Source organism: Crinia signifera, unplaced genomic scaffold (genome assembly GCF_055691185.1).
Source record: "Crinia signifera unplaced genomic scaffold, ASM5569118v1 HAP2_SCAFFOLD_74, whole genome shotgun sequence".
NCBI classification, from domain to species: domain Eukaryota; kingdom Metazoa; phylum Chordata; class Amphibia; order Anura; family Myobatrachidae; genus Crinia; species Crinia signifera.
In genome coordinates, this window is record NW_028142643.1 from 687014 (window position 1) to 712304 (window position 25291).

The 25291-nt window shown below is 43.0% G+C and overlaps 4 non-coding genes across 4 annotated transcripts; all 4 read left to right on the forward strand.

Annotated features, from left to right (window-relative positions):
- The first annotated feature begins 10126 nt into the window (after positions 1 to 10126).
- Positions 10127 to 10197, forward strand: TRNAG-GCC (transfer RNA glycine (anticodon GCC)). Its single transcript has one exon. It is a non-coding gene; the product is annotated as a tRNA-Gly (tRNA).
- Positions 10198 to 11247: 1050 nt separating this feature from the next.
- On the forward strand, positions 11248 to 11318 carry TRNAG-GCC (transfer RNA glycine (anticodon GCC)). Its single transcript has one exon. It is a non-coding gene; the product is annotated as a tRNA-Gly (tRNA).
- A 1050-nt stretch (positions 11319 to 12368) lies between these two features.
- On the forward strand, positions 12369 to 12439 carry TRNAG-GCC (transfer RNA glycine (anticodon GCC)). The gene has a single exon. It is a non-coding gene; the product is annotated as a tRNA-Gly (tRNA).
- A 9671-nt stretch (positions 12440 to 22110) lies between these two features.
- On the forward strand, positions 22111 to 22181 carry TRNAG-GCC (transfer RNA glycine (anticodon GCC)). Its single transcript has one exon. It is a non-coding gene; the product is annotated as a tRNA-Gly (tRNA).
- Positions 22182 to 25291: the final 3110 nt, after the last annotated feature.

The window sequence follows — 25291 nt, forward strand, 5'->3', positions numbered from 1 at the left end:
TGCTCGTTTTCCTCTCGGGTTTCCTTGTAAGGGGATAAGACAGGGTACAGGTTAGCAACGGATACATTATTACTTATACTTTTCTTATGAGTCATTATCCCCTTCGGCACATATGGGGGTGGGGGAGCTGTTTCTATTGTGGCAGCGGTTGCATTTATATTGTGGCTGATTGCGTCAGGTATTGCCAAACCTCTGCTTCCCCATTGTTCCTGCCCTTCCTTCTGCCACAATTTAAGAATATCTATATGCTTCACTCTCTCCTTGCGACTGGAGAGTAGGCATATTTCATCTTTTACTGCCGATAAGATTTCCGGATCGAAGCTACCAACACTGGGAAATTCTAACTTGCTGCCTTGTGTCATTTTTCTCCATTTATTTTGGTAAACAACTGCGAGTTCACCGTGCTTCCTGCACATAATAAAAGCAGCCGATCCTTTTGGCCGGCTTGCTTCCTCCCTAACATGCACGTTATCACAGCGTGACCCATTATTACCCATAGTTACAGGAATAAACGTTCACAGCTTAATAGATATCGGTGGGTTATTACTTATCTGAGAGCTCCCCAACCACTCACTTCTCCACACAGCGACACTATTCCGCAATCAAGCGTGAAGCCCACAATGCGAGGTAATGTACTCAATCACCAAGTCTTTCAACTAGCAGCGAACTTCTAGCCAACTTGCTTGGTGCGGCACAATTTTTCCAGGGTATAACAAACTTGTTTTCCTATACCCCCAAAAATTGGATTTCTAAAGTAGCTAATCGGAAACAAGTGCGTTCCGATGTATCTTCTTGTACCCTCCTAGCGGAATCAATTCCACTGAAGGGGCAGTTCCTATGGGCACGTCGTCACGTGAACCCTAACCTTGTCCTACCTGGACTGTCCTACACTGGACTACACTGCGCTTGAGTCGTGTCGTCACACACCCGTTCGCCTCAGTTATTTTTCACACTGGGCGCTGGTTACACCTTGGTCTTATGCATATATTTGAAATATTTCTGTACAGAAAATCTTCCCAAGTTGGTAGCTTTTCACTGGATACTTATGCAGGTATAAATCCCTTATAACACTCTATAGGAATCTATTAAAATAATGCTTGAGAGACTTCCGGTGAGCGGACCTAGGAGCAGGCTGCTTTTACACAGAGCTCTCCGCTCCCGTCCGTCCCATTCCACAGCCAGGGACCGAGACGGTCGAGAAAAACCCCCCAAGTCACCCAGGAGGGCAACAAGAGACAGCGGTGGGCAAGAGGAGAAGTTTCCCGGCTCCCCACCAGACTTACAAAGCCGGAATCCCCGCAGAAGAGAGAGCCGCCGGAGGACAGGACGCCATCTTCCCCGTCACGCGGCCAGAGACGGAACGGGCACGAGCGCTGGGACCAACGGCGAGAAGACAGGAGCGCACCGGAGAGTGAGGACGGGTGAGACGCTCCCTTAACCATCCCCCCCGACACCCGCGACTGCCACATAGCGCACACTTGCGCCGGACGGCCGCCATCTTCCCCCAGCTCCCGGGTCTCCCTGCATAATTCACCCACCCGCAAATCCCCTTACAAGACCTGCAGAGAAGGAGGGGGTGCTCCTAGCGACACACTGTGCCCTCTCTCTCCCCCACTTCCACAGACACCAGGCAGGTGAAAACTGTCTGACCCTGTAATAAAACACCACTAATCACCTGCCCCAGAGTCAGCACAAACAAAGGCAGTGAGATTGGACACCATACAGGCTACTGCAGATCACCCTGTCCACTAACGCATTGCACAGCTGAACAATGGTATTAACCCTGAGCTGTGTGCAGGAGGCACCTATGAATCCTTCCCAATAACTCTGCAATCACATTGAGGGAGGTCAACACCTGTGGGACTCTGATACCCTGTTACACTGATCCTATAACAGTGACTGGGATTATATAGCAAGACGTCTACCCACCTCAACTTGCACTACAAGGAGCACAGAAGACTGAATACTTTATACTCTATCGCCCCCTAACGACCATTGCATACTGCTGAAAAGGATCAGAAGGAACCTAAAACTTGGATCAAAGCACACATCACTACTTTGCCACGCTTAAGACTGCCTTTATCTAACACTCCCATTCATATCTACTGAAACCTCATCACTGCACTAATTGGCTACAATGGAAAAGTACGTGGCAAAGTCATCTCGAAGTGGCAAGGGTGGAGCCACGAGTAAAGGCAAAGACAACAAGCCCCTCCCAACCCCCAACAACAGCCCTACCGCCTCGCCCACTGCTTCTGAGGCCTCCCAAAGTACCATCCCTTCCACGTTCAGCACATCAGCCATTAACCATGCTAAAGAGATCTCGGCCATAATATCCCCTCTTCTGGATGAGAAGCTGGCAGGTCTCAAGGAGGCCATTGAGTCAGCCATCACACAGATACGTGATCAGGACTCCAGAATCGAAGAAGCCGAGCAACGCATATCCTCAGTCGAGGACGATCTACTTACCGCCAAGGCTACAATTGCCTCCCACGAGGCCACTATTACAGCTGTTCAAGACAAGCTAGAAGATCTTGAAAATAGAAACCGCAGAAACAATCTGCGCCTGATAGGTCTGCCGGAAACAATCAAGCAACGTGAGTTGATGGAGCTGGTCTCCAGATGGCTTCCACAAGAGCTACATTGTTTACCAGCCTCGGGCGCCATGACGATAGAACGAGTTCACCGAATTGGCCCAGACAACCAATCAGAGCGGCGTAGACCCAGACCAGTCATCTTCAAATTCCTCAATTACCTAGATAAAGTGACTATTCTAAACGCCTACAGGAAGGCGGGAGAAGTACATTACCAAGGAGAGAAACTGCTTCTGTTCCAGGACTTCTCCTTCCAAGTAGCACAGAAACGCAAAGAGTTCTCGTCTATCTGTAAGACCCTCTTTGATGCTAACATAAGGTTCGCACTTTTGTATCCAGCGAAACTTAGAATTCAGATAGATGGCAAGCAACATTTCTTCGACTCTGTCGCTGCAGCCAAAACATTTGCGGATTCGATCACCAGTGGCCCGCCAATGCTAAATAGCATGGAGAACTAACATTATTACCGTCCTGCAAGTATAAAATCGTTAGACCGTATTTTGTTATGCAAGTTTCAGTACATTTAATGCTGTTTCCAACAGAAGTAGATAGATATAGTTTGTTTTATATGTTACTATCTACCACTGCGCAGCGACGCAGAGCCGTAATCTTCTTTACGTACTATCTAATCGTTACTTTTGTTAACTGGAATAACAGGCCCTGTTGGCCTACAATTTGGGTTCACAAAATTCAAAAATTTCTTAGAACTGCACAAGTTGTTTTCAGTAAAAACATATTGCATAGGATTGTGATTTGTCACAGCATACATATGGCTATACCCCTGCTCGCTGGGACAGGGGTCGCCACTACTAAAAAGCACCCTTTGATAACTACGTTTCCACAAATAGGTATAGGCTAATATGGCAACATCTATAACACACCCAATGATCACCCGTAAAAGCATAAAATTCCTAACATGGAACGTGGAGGGCTTAAATTCTCCACTGAAAAGGAGGAAAATATTGCAACACCTAAAACGTCTCAAACCAGATGTTGCGGTCTTGCAAGAAACACACTGGAAAATAGGAGATCCCAATACTCTGAAAGACTCCTGGTTTACGGAGATCTATACTGCATCCTTTACAACTAAAAAGCGTGGGGTCCTTGTCATTGTAAACAAGTCACTACGTTATGAGGTCACTGATATATTGCAAGACGTAGAAGGTAGATATCTATTTCTAAAAATTAATATAGAAGACGAACTATACACAGTAGCCACAATTTATGCCCCAACGGGCCCCAACACTGTGTTCTACACAGATTTGTTTGTTCGGTTGCAGGATTGGGCGGAGGGACACATCATTTTGGGAGGAGACTTTAATGCCACGTTACAACAATCCTTAGACAAATCAAATAATGCTACCAGAGACAAACCACCCCCCGCTCTAGATTTGTTAAAACGTTCACTGGAACTTACAGACCCTTGGCGGCATCAGCACCCCGTAGACAGAGACTACACCTTCTATTCACACCCTCATCATACATCTACGAGGATTGACTTTTAGCTCATACCCACCGCTTTATTACCTAGAGTATATAATTCTAAGATTGAACCGATCGTGGTCTCAGATCACGCACCGACCTGGTTCGAATTACTACTACCCTCCCCTACCGCCCACTCCTGCAATTGGAGGTTCCCGTCATATCTTACCGACTCTCCTGACTTCAAACAATCTCTAAAACAGAATTTCCTAAACTACGTAGATGACAACATACAACACATAGATAACATAAATCTTTTCTGGTCAGCATCCAAACCCGTTATACGAGGCCACATAATAGCATATATTGCAGCCAAACGAAAGTCAATACGTACACGGTTCACGGAGCTTAGCTCAGCAGTATCTGCCTCATATGCGGCAATGCTACAAAATGACACCCCAAGTAATCGCCAACACTACCTAGACACAAAAGCCCTATATGACACACTTTGCACCGAGAGAGCGCAATACTCCCTAGACATCCAAAAACACCGATACTATAGATGGGGAAATAAATCAGGCAAGCTACTGGCCACCATAACTCGCGGTCAAAGACCATTGACTAGAATTTCACATATCATCTCAGACCAAGGTCATAACAAATCCACCACAGACATTGCCAATGCTTTTTTAGACTATTATAAAGGTTTATACTCTTCTCCCCCTGACCACCCCGCTCTTGGCATGGAGTTTCTAAAGAAAGCCACGTTACCAACCCTATCACAGACAGAGGGAGAAGCCCTGATAGAACCCATAACTGAACAAGAACTTAAATTAGCTATAAGCAACCTACCTAAAGGAAAAACTCCTGGACCTGACGGGCTAAACGCAGACTATTACAAGTTACTGTCCCCGCACATCATACCACACCTCCTGACCCTGTTTAACTCCATCCTATCTGGCAATAACCCCCCTCAAGACTTTAACTCTGCCAGGATCATAGTGTTACCAAAACCTGGCAAAGATCCACAATTTGTTACTTCATATCGCCCTATTTCCTTACTCAATCAAGACCTGAAATTGCTAACTACTATAATGGCAAATAGATTACAGCTAGTCTTACCAAAATTGCTTCACCCCTCACAGACTGGCTTTGTCCGGGGCAGATCTTCGGTACACAATTTGAGGCAAGTGATAGCGGCCCTGACGAGCTCCTTGTCGACCCCGCAAGGTAGCTCCATTCTGGTGAGTTGCGACGCCGACAAGGCATTCGATAGAGTGTCTTGGTCGCATTTACTACGTGTCTTCCACCACCAGAGGCTGGGAGTGGGATTTATCACCTTTTTCCGTAAAATATATGCCCAACCCTCAGCTTTCTTAACCATAAATGGTCAGAACACCCCTAGGTTTAATTTGACTCGAGGCACCAGACAGGGATGCCCATTATCCCCATTACTATTTGACTTGGCCATAGACCCACTAATCAGAATATTCTACTCACAAACGGAATGGAAAGGCATAAGGATAGGCTCAGTGGAATTGAAGGTTTCTGCCTATGCGGACGACCTCCTCTTATATTTCACAAATCCACACGAGGCATTTCCCGTCTTTCTAAACACGCTGAAAGAATTTGAACAGATCTCAGGATTTACAATTAACAAAACAAAAACTAAGGCGCTGGCACTACATGACAAGGCAAAACTAGACTGGCCCTCTGGGTTCCCTTTCTTATGGGCAGAAAACTCACTATCATACTTAGGCCTAAATATACCGGTCAACCCAGCAGACCTATACTCCACCAATTACCCTCCCCTAATATCGAAAACATTATCAGATTTTCGTTCATGGAAGTCCCTTCCCCTCTCTTACATAGGTAGATGCCATCTGTTCAAGATGATCTCGTTCCCCCGTCTACTATACACTATTCAAATGTTGCCACTACTGATTAAAGACTCTGACCTGAGTATTATAAATGCAGCTATTAGTAAGTTCATATGGGACGGGAGGAAACCCAGGATTTCATTGTTTAAATTGTCGCAGAGTATAGCCCTGGGAGGCATTAACTTACCATGCATCAGAAGCTACATGCTGGCGGCAAACCTTAGATACGCACTTGACTGGGTACATTCGACCACCAATTACGTGAACCTATCAATAGAACAGGCATTCTGCCCTGGGATACCTCTATCAAGCTTATTACATATAAAACCATCAAATTACCCTCCGGGAGTCTCCGACAATCTACTATTGTTCTCGACCTGCAGGGCATGGCGTCTCTCCCGTTCCAGATTGGGCCTTTCACCCCACAACACAATATACCAATCACTATTTTATAACTCTAATCTGGAAATGCCTACAATCCAAGATTTACGATTGGTTAAAAGGTGGGATGAGAAGGGAGTACGTCTAATACACCATTTTCTAGATGAGGACTGTACACAAGTATTATCACACCAACAACTGAAAGAAAAATATAATGATATAGAGATACCCGTGTATGTATATTTCCAACTAAGGAGCTACGTCTCCAGTGCCTTGAAACAGACCCCAACAACTGACATCGCAAAAGGTTTAGATATCCTAATCAGATACGCTAAAAATGGGCCATGCAAGACATCTCAATTATATCCCCACCTTAAAAGACAACTAAACATAGATAATATGACCACAGGCATGGCAAAATGGTCTGCAGACCTTCCAAATGTCACCTTGCCTGCTCTCCTCGGCGCCTTCACTCGATTAAATAAAAACCTAGTCTCGGCTTCTTACCTAGAGATGCAGTATAAATTACTACACCGAGCATATTACACGCCAAAACTCAGGATGATAACGGGCGCAGCAGATAACTCCAAGTGCTTTAAGTGCGCAGCTCAGGGAGCCGATCTGCTTCATTGCATGTGGGGCTGTCCAGAGGTCAACGCATATTGGCAAACAGTGTGCAGATATATACAATCCCAATATGGCATTACGGTCACTCCTACACCGGAATGGGCCTTGTGGGATATCTATCCCACTAATAGCACCCCCCGTCTGCATTCAGGGCAGAGAATTTTCTTATCAAAAGTAGCTGCCGCAACACGCAAAACTATTCTCTCCCAATGGACTGCATCCAATACACTAACTCTGACCCTACTTCTACCGAGGATCTCCTTCTTATTCCATATGGATTGGTTGGAGATGTCACTTGATAAAGAGTTAAAGGCAAAGAAATTCTTTGCGGTGTGGTTAACATATGTTAAATCGCTGCCCCCTCATGTGAAGGACCCGCTTCGGAAAGCTGTACAATTAACATCTTGGTTTAACTTTATAACACTTCAATCGAATGCTCCACCATTCTAACTCTAATCAAACCTCTCGAGCTCCCCTTTCCATCCTAATTCAAACCTACATTTATGTTGTAATTTGCCTTATTACTGTAAGATAACAGAGAAACGCCAATGTGGAAACGTCCATACATCGTTCATTTAATTGTGTTCTTTACTCTTAATGTTTGTAACATGTTTTAGACTTTTAATTCATGTATCACACAATGCAATCATGTACACTGTTGCAGTTCTTCAATAAAATGTTATAAAAAAAAAAATAATGCTTGAGTTGCTTGTTTAAAAAAAAACGAACAAAAAGAAAAAACTTATTTTCTTTTATTAATCACCGCCTCATTCGCAGTATATTGCTATACTGTTTAAATAAAGCTAGTGGTTAAATACTGTTCACCTTTGAGTTCCTATGTGTGCTGCATGTGCAGTACCAATGAACAGCCACGTGTGTACATGCACTGTTCACAGGCCGCCGATGAATCGGCCACCCACGTGTTCTATAGTGTATTTGCAAGGCTGTGCTCGGGTTTCGCTATACGCAGTAATTGCGCCTAAATGTGGAATAAATCCCTTAACTCCGTCCGAAAGTTACGTATCAAGATGCGAAATAAATCCCGCACTTAATCCGTAAATCGCGTACAAAGATGCGAAAATTTCCCGATATGGGCCCGTGCGCGCGCACCTTGCGTAATACACAATAGACGCTTTACGTTACTGCAAAAGGCCCAGGGCTTGTCGCCACGTGGCTGAGTCCCTGGTTTTGCAGTAACTGACAAAAAGTTATAGTTTTTCACAGAGGGGATCCTCTATGTACTATAATAAACACAGACTCCACGTGTGCGAACCTTATCGCACGTGGTACATATACTATAATAAACAAGCAGCCCAAGACACTATACCCCGTTAAACTACTTGTGGCAGGCAGAAGTACAGTTTACTAAACACTTAGGTATGATATGCTTTAAAACACGTGGCTTTCACTTATTGTACTCCGGGTTCAGCGCTAGCACTTCCCGAACCCCGCACCGCCGCGGACCTGGCCTATCCAGCAATGGATAATACTTCCACCCTTTTGCTGGTATAGGTCGGGTCGCACGCCTGGTACTGAGTTCTGGAATGTGGAGCGGACGGACGTGCCCCCAATTGTTAATGGCGATTAAATATGACCAGAGAGACAATAAGTGAGAAGCGCTGGTTACGTAATAAGTCCGCAACCAACGTACCCTTTATACCTAACTACGTGCGTACAAAGCGTAGCGCAGCGTAGTTTACCTTTTATTGTATTATGTACACAGAGAACCAGTACCTTAATCAGAGATTCCTTCACAGTATTTTTGTCTCTAATCTGCGAATATACCTTATCGGACAGTGTCCGTAATATACCTTGTCGCTATTATGCGAATAAACAGACACGACCACTGTATAGAAATAAGGAGATAAGAACTCCGTAAAAGGTTGTATTTAAGTCCCTAATGGACAAAAGGGGGTTACAGAAATAAGAATAAACAGGTATAACAAGTAATACAATATACTAACAATGAATACTAAACAGACTCTGCTAAGGGGAAAGAAAAACAGATACAAGACACAATCAGCCAATCAATACAAGAAGGATAAATACCGTTAATGCAACCGTTACCGTTCTCATCAAATATGCGAAGTGTAGTCCGGTCAGAGCTCACTATCGTTCAGGGATGAACTATAGTCCGGTGGTCAGGTCAGGGAAAGGTAGATGTGCCGAAGAGACTTTGGCTGCACTGGGTCGCCTATCTTATAGGGTCAGAAAGGGGAGGTCAAAGGCCGTTCTCATTGGTCAGGGGTCGAATGTCAGGTCAGCTGTGATTGGGGGTTAAGCTGATACACCTGGTTTGGCTAGGTCGAGGGGAGTGAACTTTAAGAGTCCTTTGTTCGGTGGTTTCGGCGTCAGCAGTGATAAGAACTGGTTTCATCTGGATTTCTTTGTTACATTCTTTTAACAGAAACTGTCCCTGGATTATGGATTATGTCCATAACTATCGAGCCGTGTATATTGCGGAATATTCGCAATGACCGGAATACTTCGCACAATGAATGGAACGGAACGATACTAAACACGATACAGACAGATGTATGCAGGGCTAACTAAGCTATGTGTGGCGTTCTAAACCTTTAACTATATTTTACTTAGTGTCAGTGTGTATTTTATGAATTTATGTGTGATAGTATGGCTACTCTATTGGTCCACTTTGTCACACATACTCGGGTATGGAAACTTTATTTGCGCAACTCTGTGAACCAAAATGGCGGCCATACTATCCTAAAATGGCGTGTGTGTAACTCGACTTCCATAGAGTCTTATTCGCTATTGACTCAGATAGCTAGGCTTTTTTACAGTGTTATGGCATCATGGCAAGGCAAGGATTGCCCTTCAATCTATAAAACCAAAGCAAGGTTTCCACATTTAGTAGATCCTGAGATTCCTGCTTGGTTTCACACACTGATGTACACCTCTTTTAAGTTTCAAATAAAACACGTTTGGTTGTGTAGTGACAGAGATCTCGCCTGTAGAATTCTGGGAAAAAACACCGCCCAACGTGGGGCTCGAACCCACGACCCTGAGATTAAGAGTCTCATGCTCTACCGACTGAGCTAACCAGGCTTGGTTACTGTGATGTGACAAAAAGGCCATTCAAGCCAAGGAGTGCCCTACAAGCTATTAAAGTAGATCTAGGCTACCACATTCAGTACACTGAGATGCATGCTTGGTTTCACACATTGAGGAAAATGGGTAAGTAACCTTGAAGTAAAATGTGAAGCATTGGTTGTTCAGTGGTAGAATTCTCGCCTGCCACGCGGGAGGCCCGGGTTCGATTCCCGGCCAATGCAGTACTCAAGTTTTACTGAAATTATGGTTTATTTTGTTAAAGAGTGGCTGGCTCTTTGCATTTTGGTGGTGCAGGTATAGAATTCCACATACAATAAATTAATGTTAGAATCTTGTGGTTTAGTGGTAGAATTCCCACCTGCCAAGAGAGAGGTCTGGATCTGAAAAGGGAATAAACACCAAACAAATGTTGTACTAAAAGCATATGACTCTTAGCTTGGGAGTTTTATTTCTATTGACTAAGCTGGCCAGGCTTTGTTACAGTGTTGTAGCATCAAGGCAAGGCAACGCTTGCTCTTCAATCTACACTATTAAACCAAAGCAAAGTTTCCACATTCAGTAGATCCTGATATTCCTGCATGGTTTCACCCACTGATGTACACCTGAAACAGCGATATATTTTGTTAAAGAGTGCCTGGCTCTTTGCATTTTGGTGGTGCAGGTATAGAATTTAACATACAATGATTTAGTGGTAGAATCTTGTGGTTTAGTGGTAGAATTCTCGCCTGCCATGAGGGAGGCATGGATCTGAAAAGGGAATAAACACCACCCAATGTTGTGCTCAAAGCAAATGACTCTTAGATTTGGAGTCTTATTCGCTATTGACTCAGATAGCTAGGCTTTTTTACAGTGTTATGGCATCATGGCAAGGCAAGGATTGCCCTTCAATTTATAAAACCAAAGCAAGGTTTCCACATTTAGTAGATCCTGAGATTCCTGCTTGGTTTCACACACTGATGTACACCTCTTTTAAGTTTCAAATAAAACAGGTTTGGTTGTGTAGTGACAGAGATCTCGCCTGTAGAATTCTGGGAAAAAACACCGCCCAACGTGGGGCTCGAACCCACGACCCTGAGATTAAGAGTCTCATGCTCTACCGACTGAGCTAGCCAGGCTTGGTTACTGTGATGTGTCAAAAAGGCCACTCAAGCCAAGGAGTGCCCTACAAGCTATTAAAGTAGATCTAGGCTACCACATTCAGTACACTGAGATGCATGCTTGGTTTCACACATTGAGGAAAATGGGTAAGTAACCTTGAAGTAAAATGTGAAGCATTGGTTGTTCAGTGGTAGAATTCTCGCCTGCCACGCGGGAGGCCCGGGTTCGATTCCCGGCCAATGCAGTACTCAAGTTTTACTGAAATTATGGTATATTTTGTTAAAGAGTGTCTGGCTCTTTGCATTTTGGTGGTGCAGGTATAGAATTCCACATACAATAAATTAATGGTAGAATCTTGTGGTTTAGTGGTAGAATTCCCACCTGCCAATAGAGAGGTCTGGATCTGAAAAGGGAATAAACACCAAACAAATGTTGTACTAAAAGCATATGACTCTTAGCTTGGGAGTTTTATTTCTATTGACTAAGCTGGCCAGGCTTTGTTACAGTGTTGTAGCATCAAGGCAAGGCAACGCTTGCTCTTCAATCTACACTATTAAACCAAAGCAAAGTTTCCACATTCAGTAGATCCTGATATTCCTGCATGGTTTCACCCACTGATGTACACCTGAAACAGCGATATATTTTGTTAAAGAGTGCCTGGCTCTTTGCATTTTGGTGGTGCAGGTATAGAATTTAACATACAATGATTTAGTGGTAGAATCTTGTGGTTTAGTGGTAGAATTCTCGCCTGCCATGAGGGAGGCATGGATCTGAAAAGGGAATAAACACCACCCAATGTTGTGCTCAAAGCAAATGACTCTTAGATTTGGAGTCTTATTCGCTATTGACTCAGATAGCTAGGCTTTTTTACAGTGTTATGGCATCATGGCAAGGCAAGGATTGCCCTTCAATTTATAAAACCAAAGCATGGTTTCCACATTTAGTAGATCCTGAGATTCCTGCTTGGTTTCACACACTGATGTACACCTCTTTTAAGTTTCAAATAAAACACGTTTGGTTGTGTAGTGACAGAGATCTCGCCTGTAGAATTCTGGAAAAAAACACAGCCCAACGTGGGGCTCGAACCCACGACCCTAAGATTAAGAGTCTCATGCTCTACCGACTGAGATAGCCAGGCTTGGTTACTGTGATGTGACAAAAAGGCCACTCAAGCCAAGGAGTGCTCTACAAGCTATTAAAGTAGATCTAGGCTACCACATTCAGTACACTGAGATGCATGCTTGGTTTCACACATTGAGGAAAATGGGTAAGTAACTGTAAAGTAAAATGTGAAGCATTGGTTGTTCAGTGGTAGAATTCTCGCCTGCCACGCGGGAGGCCCGGGTTCGATTCCCGGCCAATGCATTACTCAAGTTTTACTGAAATTATGGTATATTTTGTTAAAGAGTGCCTGGCTCTTTGCATTTTGGTGGTGCAGGTATAGAATTCCACATACAATAAATTAATGGTAGAATCTTGTGGTTTAGTGGTAGAATTCCCACCTGCCAAGAGAGAGGTCTGGATCTGAAAAGGGAATAAACACCAAACAAATGTTGTACTAAAAGCATATGACTCTTAGCTTGGGAGATTTATTTCTATTGACTAAGCTGGCCAGGCTTTGTTACAGTGTTGTAGCATCAAGGCAAGGCAACGCTTGGTCTTCAATCTACACTATTAAACCAAAGCAAAGATTCCACATTCAGTAGATCCTGATATTCCTGCATGGTTTCACCCATTGATGTACACCTGAAACAGCGATATATTTTGTTAAAGAGTGCCTGGCTCTTTGCATTTTGGTGGTGCAGGTATAGAATTCAACATACAATGATTTAGTGGTAGAATCTTGTGGTTTAGTGGTAGAATTCTCGCCTGCCATGAGGGAGGCATGGATTTGAAAAGGGAATAAACACCACCCAATGTTGTGCTCAAAGCAAATGACTCTTAGATTTGGAGTCTTATTCGCTATTGACTCAGATAGCTAGGCTTTTTTACAGTGTTATGGCATCATGGCAAGGCAAGGATTGCCCTTCAATCTATAAGACCAAAGCAAGGTTTCCACATTTTTCGTAGATCCTGAGATTCCTGCTTGGTTTCACACACTGATGTACACCTCTTTTAAGTTTCAAATAAAACACGTTTGGTTGTGTAGTGACAGAGACCTCACCTATAGAATTCTGGGATTAAACACCGCCCAACGTGGGGCTCGAACCCACGACCCTGAGATTAAGAGTCTCATGCTCTACCGACTAAGCTAGCCAGGCTTGGTTACTGTGGTGTGACAAAAAGGCCACTCAATCCAAGGAGTGCCCTACAAGCTATTAAAGTAGATCTAGGCTACCACATTCAGTACACTGAGATTCATGCTTGGTTTCACACATTGATAAAAATGTGTAAGTAACCATGGTGTAAAATGTGAAGCATTGGTTGTTCAGTGGTAGAATTCTCGCCTGCCTCGCGGGAGGCCCGGGGTTTGATTCCCGGCCAATGCAGTATTCAAGTTTTACTGAAATTATGGTATATTTTGTTAAAGAGTGGCTGGCTCTTTGCATTTTGGTGGTGCGGGTATAGAATTCCACATACAATAAATTAGTCTTAGAATCTTGTGGTTTAGTGGTAGAATTCCCACCTGCCAAGAGAGAGGTCTGGATCTGAAAAGGGAATAAACACCAAATAAATGTTGTACTAAAAGCATATGACTCTTAGCTTGGGAGTTTTATTTCTATTGACTAAGCTGGCCAGGCTTTGTTACAGTGTTGTAGCATCAAGGCAAGGCAACGCTTGCTCTTCAATCTACACTATTAAACCAAAGCAAAGTTTCCACATTCAGTAGATCCTGATATTCCTGCATGGTTTCACCCACTGATGTACACCTGAAACAGCGATATATTTTGTTAAAGAGTGCCTGGCTCTTTGCATTTTGGTGGTGCAGGTATAGAATTCAACATACAATGATTTAGTGGTAGAATCTTGTGGTTTAGTGGTAGAATTCTCGCCTGCCATGAGGGAGACATGGATTTGAAAAGGGAATAAACACCACCCAATGTTGTGCTCAAAGCAAATGACTCTTAGATTTGGAATCTTATTCGCTATTGACTCAGATAGCTAGGCTTTTTTACAGTGTTATGGCATCATGGCTAGGCAAGGATTGCCCTTCAATCTATAAGACCAAAGCAAGGTTTCCACATTTAGTAGATCCTGAGATTCCTGCTTGGTTTCACACACTGATGTACACCTCTTTTTTTTTTTTTAATTGAGTTTTATTTATACAAAAATTTTATACATACAAACATACATATATGAAACCAGTGCAATTCTCCCCGCATATTAACATATTTCAATATATCTTCCTTTTGTACTGCTTCCTAACATCTACACATACACTAACAAACAACATTTACAAGCTGATTCAGGTCACATATCCCAATTCCTCTTAAAATCAACATCATGGCATATGAACAATTCTATACTATCATGGTTTTTCCTTTTAGTAGGGGCAATGGAATTAAATACTGCATTTCGTTACTGAGGATCATCAGACAGATTTAACTTTTTTATCTGAACATCAGCATAAATTCTGTATAGGCGAAACATACAAAAATCAGGTATAGTAAGGAAAAAAAAAAAAAAAAAAAAAAAAAAAAAAACGTTGGTGGGTACAAAATTATTGATATAAATAGAAATAAATAGATACCCTCTTCGAGCCACCACCTCTTTATCCATCTTAATATCTCAAATTGCTTACTATAATCGTGAATTTTCCCTATCAACTCCCATCTTTAAGCACTACTCAATGTGCAATAATTCTGCAAAACTTAATATCAGTATTTAACACTTCTACAATATATTTCATGTGCATTTCTATACTATATTTAAAAAAAAAAAAAAAAAAAAAAAAGAAATACAAAACTTGGTGTCTTATTCAGTGTGTGTAATATCTTATAACACAATTTTATCTCTTACCAGTCAATATTTAACATCGTGTCAACTAAATTTTAGTGAAATACTCTTTATCCCAACTGTTTATCCGACTTAATATCAAATAGTAGTCCCATACCGGATCCTTTCCACGTACAATGGTCAATATTACATATACTATCTACCTAACTAATACAAAATTATTACCAGTGTTAATATCTACATTCTACATTATCTAATATATCCATTAGAAAACACGTGCCTTCCAACTTCCAAAAAAAAAAAAAAAAAAAAAAAAAATTTTCTCCTTTTCCTTTTTTTCTCTACCCAGCCTTCCAATCAATAACTTCAAAGAAACAAGATTGTTTCCATTGACCCCATATATTTAAGAATTTAGCCCCATTACCCCTTGTTGCATACACATATCTCTCATGGGCACACGTTGTATTCATCAAATTTATCCATTCTTGTTTATCAGGTGCGACCAATGATAACCAATGTCTAGCAATAATCACTTTAGCAATTGCTCCGAACGCCCGCAATGATTGCTCCCACTCCCTACCATTCATACTCACGGGCCAGACCCCCAAAATGAGATTAGTAACAGAGAGCAATTCAGAGGGGGCTCCCACCATCCGCAATGTTCTTATTATGTCTGCCCAAAATCCCTTTATCACTACACACTCCCACAGGAGATGCTTAAAAGACCCAGTCCCAACCTTACATTTCGGACACTTATCAGAGTTGGTATTAACCATTTTTTTTAAGTTAACGGGAGTAATATAACTACGATGTAAAATATTAAACTGTGCCTGCTGTATACGTATTGATGTTGTGGCCCTACTTGGGGCTGCAAGTATCTCCCTCCACTCAAGATCACCCATCTGTGGGATATCTTCCAGCCATCTCCTTTTCAGGAGTGGCAACTCCGTATCTTGGGTAAGTGTTTTGAGATATTTATGTATTTTCGAGAGTCTTTTTCCTGGGCTCACCAACCTAATAAATCTCTTAACAGGAGACTCCCTAATCTTAATCTTATCTCCAACTCCGGCTTCAGTTAAGGCACTCCTGACTTGCAGAAATCTATAAAACATATGCTTAGGTATATCAAATTCCACTTGCAAATCAGAGAAGGATTTAATAATTTGCTCCTGATACAGCTGACCAATAACCTCTATGCCCAATCCACTCCAAATAACCCTGCCCTGATATGTTCTGATTGTTTTAAGCGTCTCAATAGAGAACAAAGACAACTCTGGATCAATACCTTCGTACTTAGCCATTTTTCCCACCCATTTCCATATTAACAAAGCTTGCTTAATAATTGGGGGAAAGTGCCGCCTCAGTTCACCCACCAATAACAGTTGTAGTGGAGTTAAGTTCAAGTTAGTAGAGCTCACTAGCGCACGCAGGTCTAGAGAGACTTCCTCTTCCCGAACCCAAGAACAAATATGAACCAATTGTGCGGATACGTAATATTCTTTAAAATTAGGGATTGCAAGTCCTCCTCTATCCCGATCTCTGTACAGTGTCTCCATCCTAATTCTTGCCTTCTTATTTCTCCACACAAATGTTGAGATAATGCTTTTAATTTTCCGAAAATATGCATCATTAATATATACAGGAGACTGCTGAAAAATGTACAATAGTCTAGGAAGGATGGCCATCTTAATAAGATTAACCCTTCCAATTTGAGTTAGCGGCAATTTGCTCCAACATCTGCACTTGCTCTTAATATCTTTTAACAATGGCAGTAGATTATCCCCAATAAACTCATTCGCATCTTTAGATACAATAATACCCAAATATTTAAATTTGGAGGTGGACTGAATAGGGATATTTTCCAAGCCCATAGGAGATTGATCAGCCGTATGGAGCAAACACGATTTTCCCCAATTCATACTTAGACCAGAGTGCAGCCCAAATACCTGTATCTTCTCTATTATTCTAAGAATATCCCTCCCTGGGTTCGAGACCCCCACCAATAGGTCGTCCGCGTATAATGATATCATATTATGGGCGGTATCTGAGTCCTGTAGAGTATCTCGGAGCACACAGGCCAGGGGCTCCACTGCCACCGCAAAGAGTAGCGGAGAAAGCGGACACCCCTGCCTTGTACCCCGAAATAGTGAAAATAGGGGGGAAGAATATCCATTTATGGTCATCCTAGCCTTCGGGTCTTTATACAAAAGTTTTATCCACCCTATGTACTGGTCCCCAAAACCGAATCTTTTTAAGGTAGCCCAAAGATAAGGCCACTCAATAGAGTCAAACGCTTTATTTGCGTCAAATGAGGCCACTGTAACACTTTCCTCTCTATTTGCTGCCGTTTGCAGGTATGAGAAGAGCCTTCTCAGGTTAGTCAAAGTAGATTTACCAGACATAAAGCCCGTCTGGTCGGGATGTACGATATCATTGATCACCTTGCCAAGACGTACTGCCAGAATTTTTGCAAAGATCTTGGCATCTGAAGTGATCAATGATATCGGGCGGTACGACTCTACCCGGGAGGGGTCCTTCCCACTCTTGGGAATTACAATAATTGAGGCCTCAGTCATGGAAGTGGGGGTATTTTCTTCCCTTTCCATTGACTGAAAAAGGTCCAAGAGGTGTGGAGCAATAAATGGAGCAAACTCACGATACAACTCCCCAGGGAGTCCATCTAATCCGGGAGCTTTATTTGCCGGCATTGATTTAATCGCCTCACTTATTTCCTCCAATTGTAATGGAGCCTCCAGAAGTTCGACATGCTCCTGCGATATCTGGGGTAGCTGAATCTGGCCCAGATATTCCTCCACATCTCCACTACTCATAGTAAGTTGGGATTTATACAGAGAGCTAAAGTGATCAACAAATGCCTGAACTATCCGTGGGGTCTCACTAATCACTTCCCCAGTTCCTAGTTGTATTTTAGATATCACATTCGAGGGCTGATCTTGCTTTGCCAAGTAGGCCATCCACTTCCCTGCTCTGTCTGCCACCGAGTACCAACGATGGGAGTTAGCAATCAGTCTTCTCGACGTGATATCTTGTAGATAGTCTACCCATTCCCTTTGTGCTAGTTGCCATGCTTCTCTATCCAGCTCACTTTTACTCCCAAGGTAACATCTTTCACGGTCCCCCGCCCTACTTTCCAGTTCAGAGGACTTAACCCTATGTTCTTTCTTCAAAGTGGCGATTTTCTTGATTAGAACTCCCCGAATAAATGCCTTAAAGGCATCCCACACAATAATACTACTTGAGGTCCCAGAGTTCAAAGACAAAAACTCAGCCATTGTGTCCTCCAGCACCTTTTTTTCACCCATTTGAGAGATCCAGAATGGCTGTAATTTCCAATATCTAAATCCCTGATCCCCCTCTAATTCCAAATGCATTATAACCGGGGAGTGGTCAGAAATTCCACGAGCTTTATACTCGATCCGAGTGATATCGTTAAGAAGGCCTTCAGAGACTAATATCAAGTCAATACGAGAAAAAACTTTATGTACAGGGGAGTAAAAAGAAAATTGTTGAGAATCAGGGTATTTAAGTCTCCAAGGGTCCCACCACCCAATCTCTCTAATAAACTCTGCAAAGTTACTACCTTGCTTTGATACATCCCCAATAATACTTTTCCATCTATCAAGTCGTGAGTCGATTACGTTGTTAAAATCGCCTAAACAGACTACCTGGCTATCTTGATGATTGACTGAAAATTCGACGGCAGCTTTAATAACCTCATAAGAGAAGGGAGGGGGAACATAAACTGTAAGGATGCAAATTTTAACATGACTTATAACACCCTGAATAAAAATAAAGCGCCCCCGTGGGTCAATCTTAACCTCTCCTGGAACAAAATGAGCAGTTTTTTTAATCAACACAGACACCCCTCGCGATGAAGATGTAAAGCAGGAATGATAATTGTGCCCAATCCATGGACGTTTGAGAGAAAGTATCCTGTCTTTACATAGGTGTGTCTCTTGAAGACATATAATTTCTGCGTCGGATTCTTTGCATTGTTTTAGAACTAAAGCTCTTTTAAAGCGGTTATTTAACCCCCTGACATTCCAGGTAATAATTTTAACCATTATCAAATTGATGGAAACACAGAGCTACTACCATTTTCCCATTAACCATAATTAACCAGCCTGAAACAAACAGTACTACAAACGAACACATGACAAAACACATACTCCCCGCCCCCCTCCCCCACCCTGTATTACCTACCCCTCTAGGCATACCTGTTTAACCCACCTACGCACCACTTTCTTCACAACTCTTCTCCCAAGGGCAAACTTCTAATAGCCACCAAGAAAAAAACCCATCCCGCCCCCCCCATGCCCAGACTGTATCAACACGGATATCTTAACGTTACTCTTCCCACTTCCCCCCCACCCCCCCCCCATGCAGATCAACTACACAAAAATGACATTTTTTCTTCAAATTATTATAACAACAACTGCTTTTTTGCTGGGTACGTTGCATCAAGCCACCTGGCTGCTTCTACCGGAGAAGAGAAGAACTTGGTATTGTCCCCTTCAATGATGCGCAATTTAGAAGGAAAAATCATTGAGTAACTGAAGCCAAGTTCCCTCAAGCGGCTTTTAATATCTTTAAATTTGGCACGTTCTTTACGGACCTCAATTGGAAAGTCCGGAAACAAGGCAATTTTCTGACCATTAAATATTAAATCAGTTTTGCTTCTTGACAATCTCAGGATACAGTCTCTGTCTTTGAAATTAAGGATTCTGGCGATTATCGTACGGGGAGGGAGACCAGGAGCAAGGGGCCGACCTGGAACTCTATGTGCCCGTTCTATTGCGAATTGAGGTGAGAGTGAGTCCCTTCCAAATTTCTGGACTAACCAATCCTCCAGAAATTTTTCTGGCTGAGTCCCTTCCACCCTCTCCTCAAACCCCACAAAACGAATGTTGTTCCTTCTAAGTCTCCCTTCCATATCTGAAAATCTATGCCTCATATCAGCAAGTTGGCCTGACATAGCCTCCACTTTTGCTTGCACAGGATTAAGCATATCTTCCAGCGAAGAGACCCTATTCTCCATCTCTGTAACCCTTTCTCTGATCTTTTGTGCATCGTTCCGTAATAACATAATATCAGATTGAACCTTCTGCATCTGCTCCATAAGCCGAGATTCACAATTATTAATAGCTTCCAGCACTTGCTGCAAAGACACCTCAGGAGCTACGGGAGTGGTATTTGCTTTTACAGGAGTGGTTGAAGGGGTACTTAGCTGAGAACTGCTCCCAGACTGCGTCTGTCCGCGGGCATATTTCTCGAGCCTGGCGGCAGCCGAGCTTTGCCCAGTTTTACCCATTTTCTCCTGTGTTGTGGTTAATCGCCACCAGGCAGTAAAACCACAGCCCACTTCACTAGCACAAATTGGGCCAATACTCCACTGCACACCGCTTGTGCCAAATAGTCACAAAATAAGACTGATATGTCCGCAGGTGACCGGCTATCACACTTCAGTTAATACCACCGCAATCAAAAGCACCGTGTAAGCAGTTCGATATATTATTCTCCAAATGCCACTCAGCAGGGCTGTCAATAGATCTGTCCTCGACCTTGTATATACTGCAGCAAGCAGCAGCTTGGTCAAAATGACATAAGTGTAGTATTAATTGCGTGCTCCGGGCACCACTCACCGGTACCGGGCTGCCAGATAACTGTCCCCAGCCGTGTGTCCCAGGCTGCGCAGGCCACTGGGATAGTACGCTGTCTGTGCTGGACCGCGCTGCTACCACCTTCCTCCGCAAGCGCTTGTCGGTCCCCGTTCACAGCACGTGCAGCCGGCCGCGTCTCCACTTGATGACGTCAGACGCTGTATTCCACGAACGCGTTCAGCCGCCTCTGTGCACCAGGCCTCCCCACACAGCGCTGTAACAAAGAATCATCTGCCGCACACACCGCTCGCCTGGGGGACAGTTTTCTCTTTCTCCCTGCATGGGGGTAAGACGGGAGCAAGTTTTAATCAGCCGGCATGGAGGAGGTCAGGACACGCTTCCTCACGCACGCACAGCCGTGGCCCCGCCAGACAAAACTTTTCGATGTACACCTCTTTTAAGTTTCAAATAAAACACGTTTGGTTGTGTAGTGACAGAGACCTCACCTATAGAATTCTGGGAAAAAACACCGCCCAATGTGGGGCTCGAACCCACGACCCTGAGATTAAGAGTCTCATGCTCTACCGACTGAGCTAGCCAGGCTTGGTTACTGTGGTGTGACAAATAGGCCACTCAAGCCAAGGAGTGCCCTACAGGCTATTAAAGTAGATCTAGGCTACCACATTCAGTACACTGAGATTCATGCTTGGTTTCACACATTGATACAAATGGGTAAGTAACCATGGTGTAAAATGTGAAGCATTGGTTGTTCAGTGGTAGAATTCTCGCCTGCCACGCTGGAGGCCCGGGGTTCGATTCCCGGCCAATGCAGTACTCAAGTTTTACTGAAATTATGGTATATTTTTTTAAAGAGTGTCTGGCTCTTTGCATTTTGGTGGTGCAGGTATAGAATTCCACATACAATAAATTAGTCTTAGAATCTTGTGGTTTAGTGGTAGAATTCCCACCTGCCAAGAGAGAGGTCGGGATCTGAAAAGGGAATAAACACCAAACAAATATTGTACTAAAAGCATATGACTCTTAGCTTGGGAGTTTTATTTCTATTGACTAAGCTGGCCAGGCTTTGTTACAGTGTTGTAGCATCAAGGCAAGGCAACGCTTGCTCTTCAATCTACACTATTAAACCAAAGCAAGGTTTCCACATTTAGTAGATCCTGAATTCCTGCTTGGTTTCACACACTGATGTACATCTCTTTTAAGTTTCAAATAAAACACGTTTGGTTGTGTAGTGACAAAGATCTCGCCTGTAGAATTCTGGGAAAAAACACCGCCCAACGTGGGGCTCGAACCCATGACCCTGAGATTAAGAGTCTCATGCTCTACCGACTGAGCTAGCCAGGCTTGGTTACTGTGATTTGACAAAAAGGCCACTCAAGCCAAGGAGTGCAATACAAGCTATTAAAGTAGATCTAGGCTACCACATTCAGTACACTGAGATGCATGATTGGTTTCACACATTGAGGAAAATGGGTAAGTAACCGTGAAGTAAAATGTGAAGCATTGGTTGTTCAGTGGTAGAATTCTCGCCTGCCACGCGGGAGGCCCGGGTTCGATTCCCGGCCAATGCAGTACTCAAATTTTACTAAAATTATGGTATATTTTGTTAAAGAGTGTCTGGCTCTTTGCATTTTGGTGGTGCAGGTATAGAATTCCACATACAATAAATTAATGGTAGAATCTTGTGGTTTAGTGGTAGAATTCCCACCTGCCAAGAGAGAGGTCTGGATCTGAAAAAGGAATAAACACCAAACAAATGTTGTACTAAAAGCATATGACTCTTAGCTTGGGAGTTTTATTTCTATTGACTAAGCTGGCCAGGCTTTGTTACAGTGTTGTGGCATCAAGGCAAGGCAAGGCTTGTCCTTCAATCTACACTATTAAACCAAAGCAAGGTTCCACATTTAGTAGATCCTGATATTCCTGCATGGTTTCACCCACTGATGTACACCTGAAACAGCAATATATTTTGTTAAAGAATGCCTGGCTCTTTGCATTTTGGTGGTGTAGGTATAGAATTCAACATACAATGATTTAGTGGTAGAATCTTGTGGTTTAGTGGTAGAATTCTCGCCTGCCATGAGGGAGGCATGGATCTGAAAAGGGAATAAACACCACCCAATGTTGTGCTCAAAGCAAATGACTCTTAGATTTGGAGTCTTATTCGCTATTGACTCAGCTAGCTATGCTTTTTTACAGTGTTATGGCATCATGGCAAGGCAAGGATTGCCCTTCAACCTATAAAACCAATGCAAGATTTCCACATTCAGTAGATCGTGAGATTCCTGCTTGGTTTCACACACTGATGTACACCTCTTTTAAGTTTCAAATAAAACATGTTTGGTTGTGTAGTGATAGAGACCTCGCCTGTAGAATTCTGGTAAAAAACACCACCCAACGTGGGGCTCGAAGCCACGACCCTGAGATTAAGAGTCTCATGCTCTACTGACTGAGCTAGCCAGGCTTGGTTACTGTGGTGTGACAAAAAGGCCACTCAAGCCAAGGAGTGCCCTACAAGCTATCAAAGTAGATCTAGGCTACCACATTCAGTACACTGAGATTCATGCTTGGTTTCACACATTGATAAAAATGTGTAAGTAACCATGAAGTAAAATGTGAAGCATTGGTTGTTCAGTGGTAGAATTCTCGCCTTCCACGCGGGATGCCTGGGTTTGATTCCCGGCCAATGCAGTATTCAAGTTTTACTGAAATTATGGTATATTTTGTTAAAGAGTGGCTGGCTTTTTGCATTTTGGTGGTGCAGGTATAGATTTCCACATACAATAAATTAGTGGTAGAATCTTGTGGTTTAGTGGTAGAATTCCCACCTGCCAATAGAGACTTCTGGTTCTAAAAAGGGAATAAACACCAAACAAATGTTGTACTGAAAGCATATGACTCTTAGCTTGGGAGTTTTATTTCTATTGACTAAGCTGGCCAGGCTTTGTTACAGTGTTGTAGCATCAAGGCAAGGCAATGCTTGCTCTTCAATCTACACTATTAAACCAAAGCAAAGTTTCCACATTCAGTAGATCCTGATATTCCTGCATGGTATCACCCACTGATGTACACCTGAAACAGCGATATATTTTGTCCAAGAGTGCCTGGCTCTTTGCATTTTGGTGGTGCAGGTATAGAATTCAACATACAATGATTTAGTGGTAGAATCTTGTGGTTTAGTGGTAGAATTCTCGCCTGCCATGAGGGAGGCATGGATCTGAAAAGGGAAAAAACACCACCCAATGTTGTGCTCAAAGCAAATGATTTAGATTTGGAGTCTTATTCGCTATTGACTCAGCTAGCTAGGCTTTTTTACAGTGTTATGGCATCATGGCAAGGCAAGGATTGCCCTTAAACCTATAAAACCAATGCAAGATTTCCACATTCAGTAGATCGTGAGATTCCTGCTTGGTTTCACACACTGATGTACACCTCTTTTAAGTTTCAAATAAAACATGTTTGGTTGTGTAGTGACAGAGACCTCGCCTGTAGAATTCTGGTAAAAAACACCACCCAATGTGGGGCTCGAACCCACGACACTGAGATGAAGAGTCTCATGCTCTACCGACTGAGCTAGCCAGGCTTGGTTACTGTGGTGTGACATAAAGGCCACTCAAGCCAAGGAGTGCCCTACAAGCTATTAAAGTAGATCTAGGCTATCACATTCAGTACACTGAGATTCATGCTTGGTTTCACACATTGATGAAGATGTGGTAGTAACCATGAAGTAAAATGTGAAGCATTGGTTGTTCAGTGGTAGAATTCTCGCCTGCCATGCGGGAGGCCCGGGTTCGATTCCCGGCCAATGCAATACTCAAATTATGGTATATTTTGTTAAAGAGTGGCTGGCTCTTTGCATTTTGGTGGTGCAGGTATAGATTTCCACATACAATAAATTAGTGGTAGAATCTTGTGGTTTAGTGGTAGAATTCCCACCTGCCAAGAGAGAGGTCTGGATCTGAAAAGGGAATAAACACCAAAAAAATGTTGTACTGAAAGCATATGACTCTTAGCTTGGGAGTTTTATTTCTATTGACTAAGCTGGCCAGGCTTTGTTACAGTGTTGTGGCATCAAGGCAAGGCTTGTCCTTCAATCTACACTATTTAACCAAAGCAAAGTTTCCACATTCAGAAGATCCTGATATTCCTGCATGGTTTCACCCACTGATGTACACCTGAAACAGCGATATATTTTGTTAAAGAGTGCCTGGCTCTTTGCATTTTGGTGGTGCAGGTATAGAATTCAACATACAATGATTTAGTGGTAGAATCTTGTGGTTTAGTGGTAGAATTCTCGCCTGCCATGAGGGAGGCATGGATCTGAAAAGGGAAAAAACACCACCCAATGTTGTGCTCAAAGCAAATGACTCAGATTTGGAGTCTTATTCGCTATTGACTCAGCTAGCTAGGCTTTTTTACAGTGTTATGGCATCATGGCAAGGCAAGGATTGCCCTTAAACCTATAAAACCAATGCAAGATTTCCACATTCAGTAGATCGTGAGATTCCTGCTTGGTTTCACACACTGATGTACACCTCTTTTAAGTTTCAAATAAAACATGTTTGGTTGTGTAGTGACAGAGACCTCGCCTGTAGAATTCTGGTAAAAAACACCACCCAACGTGGGGCTCGAACCCACGACCCTGAGATTAAGAGTCTCATGCTCTACCGACTGAGCTAGC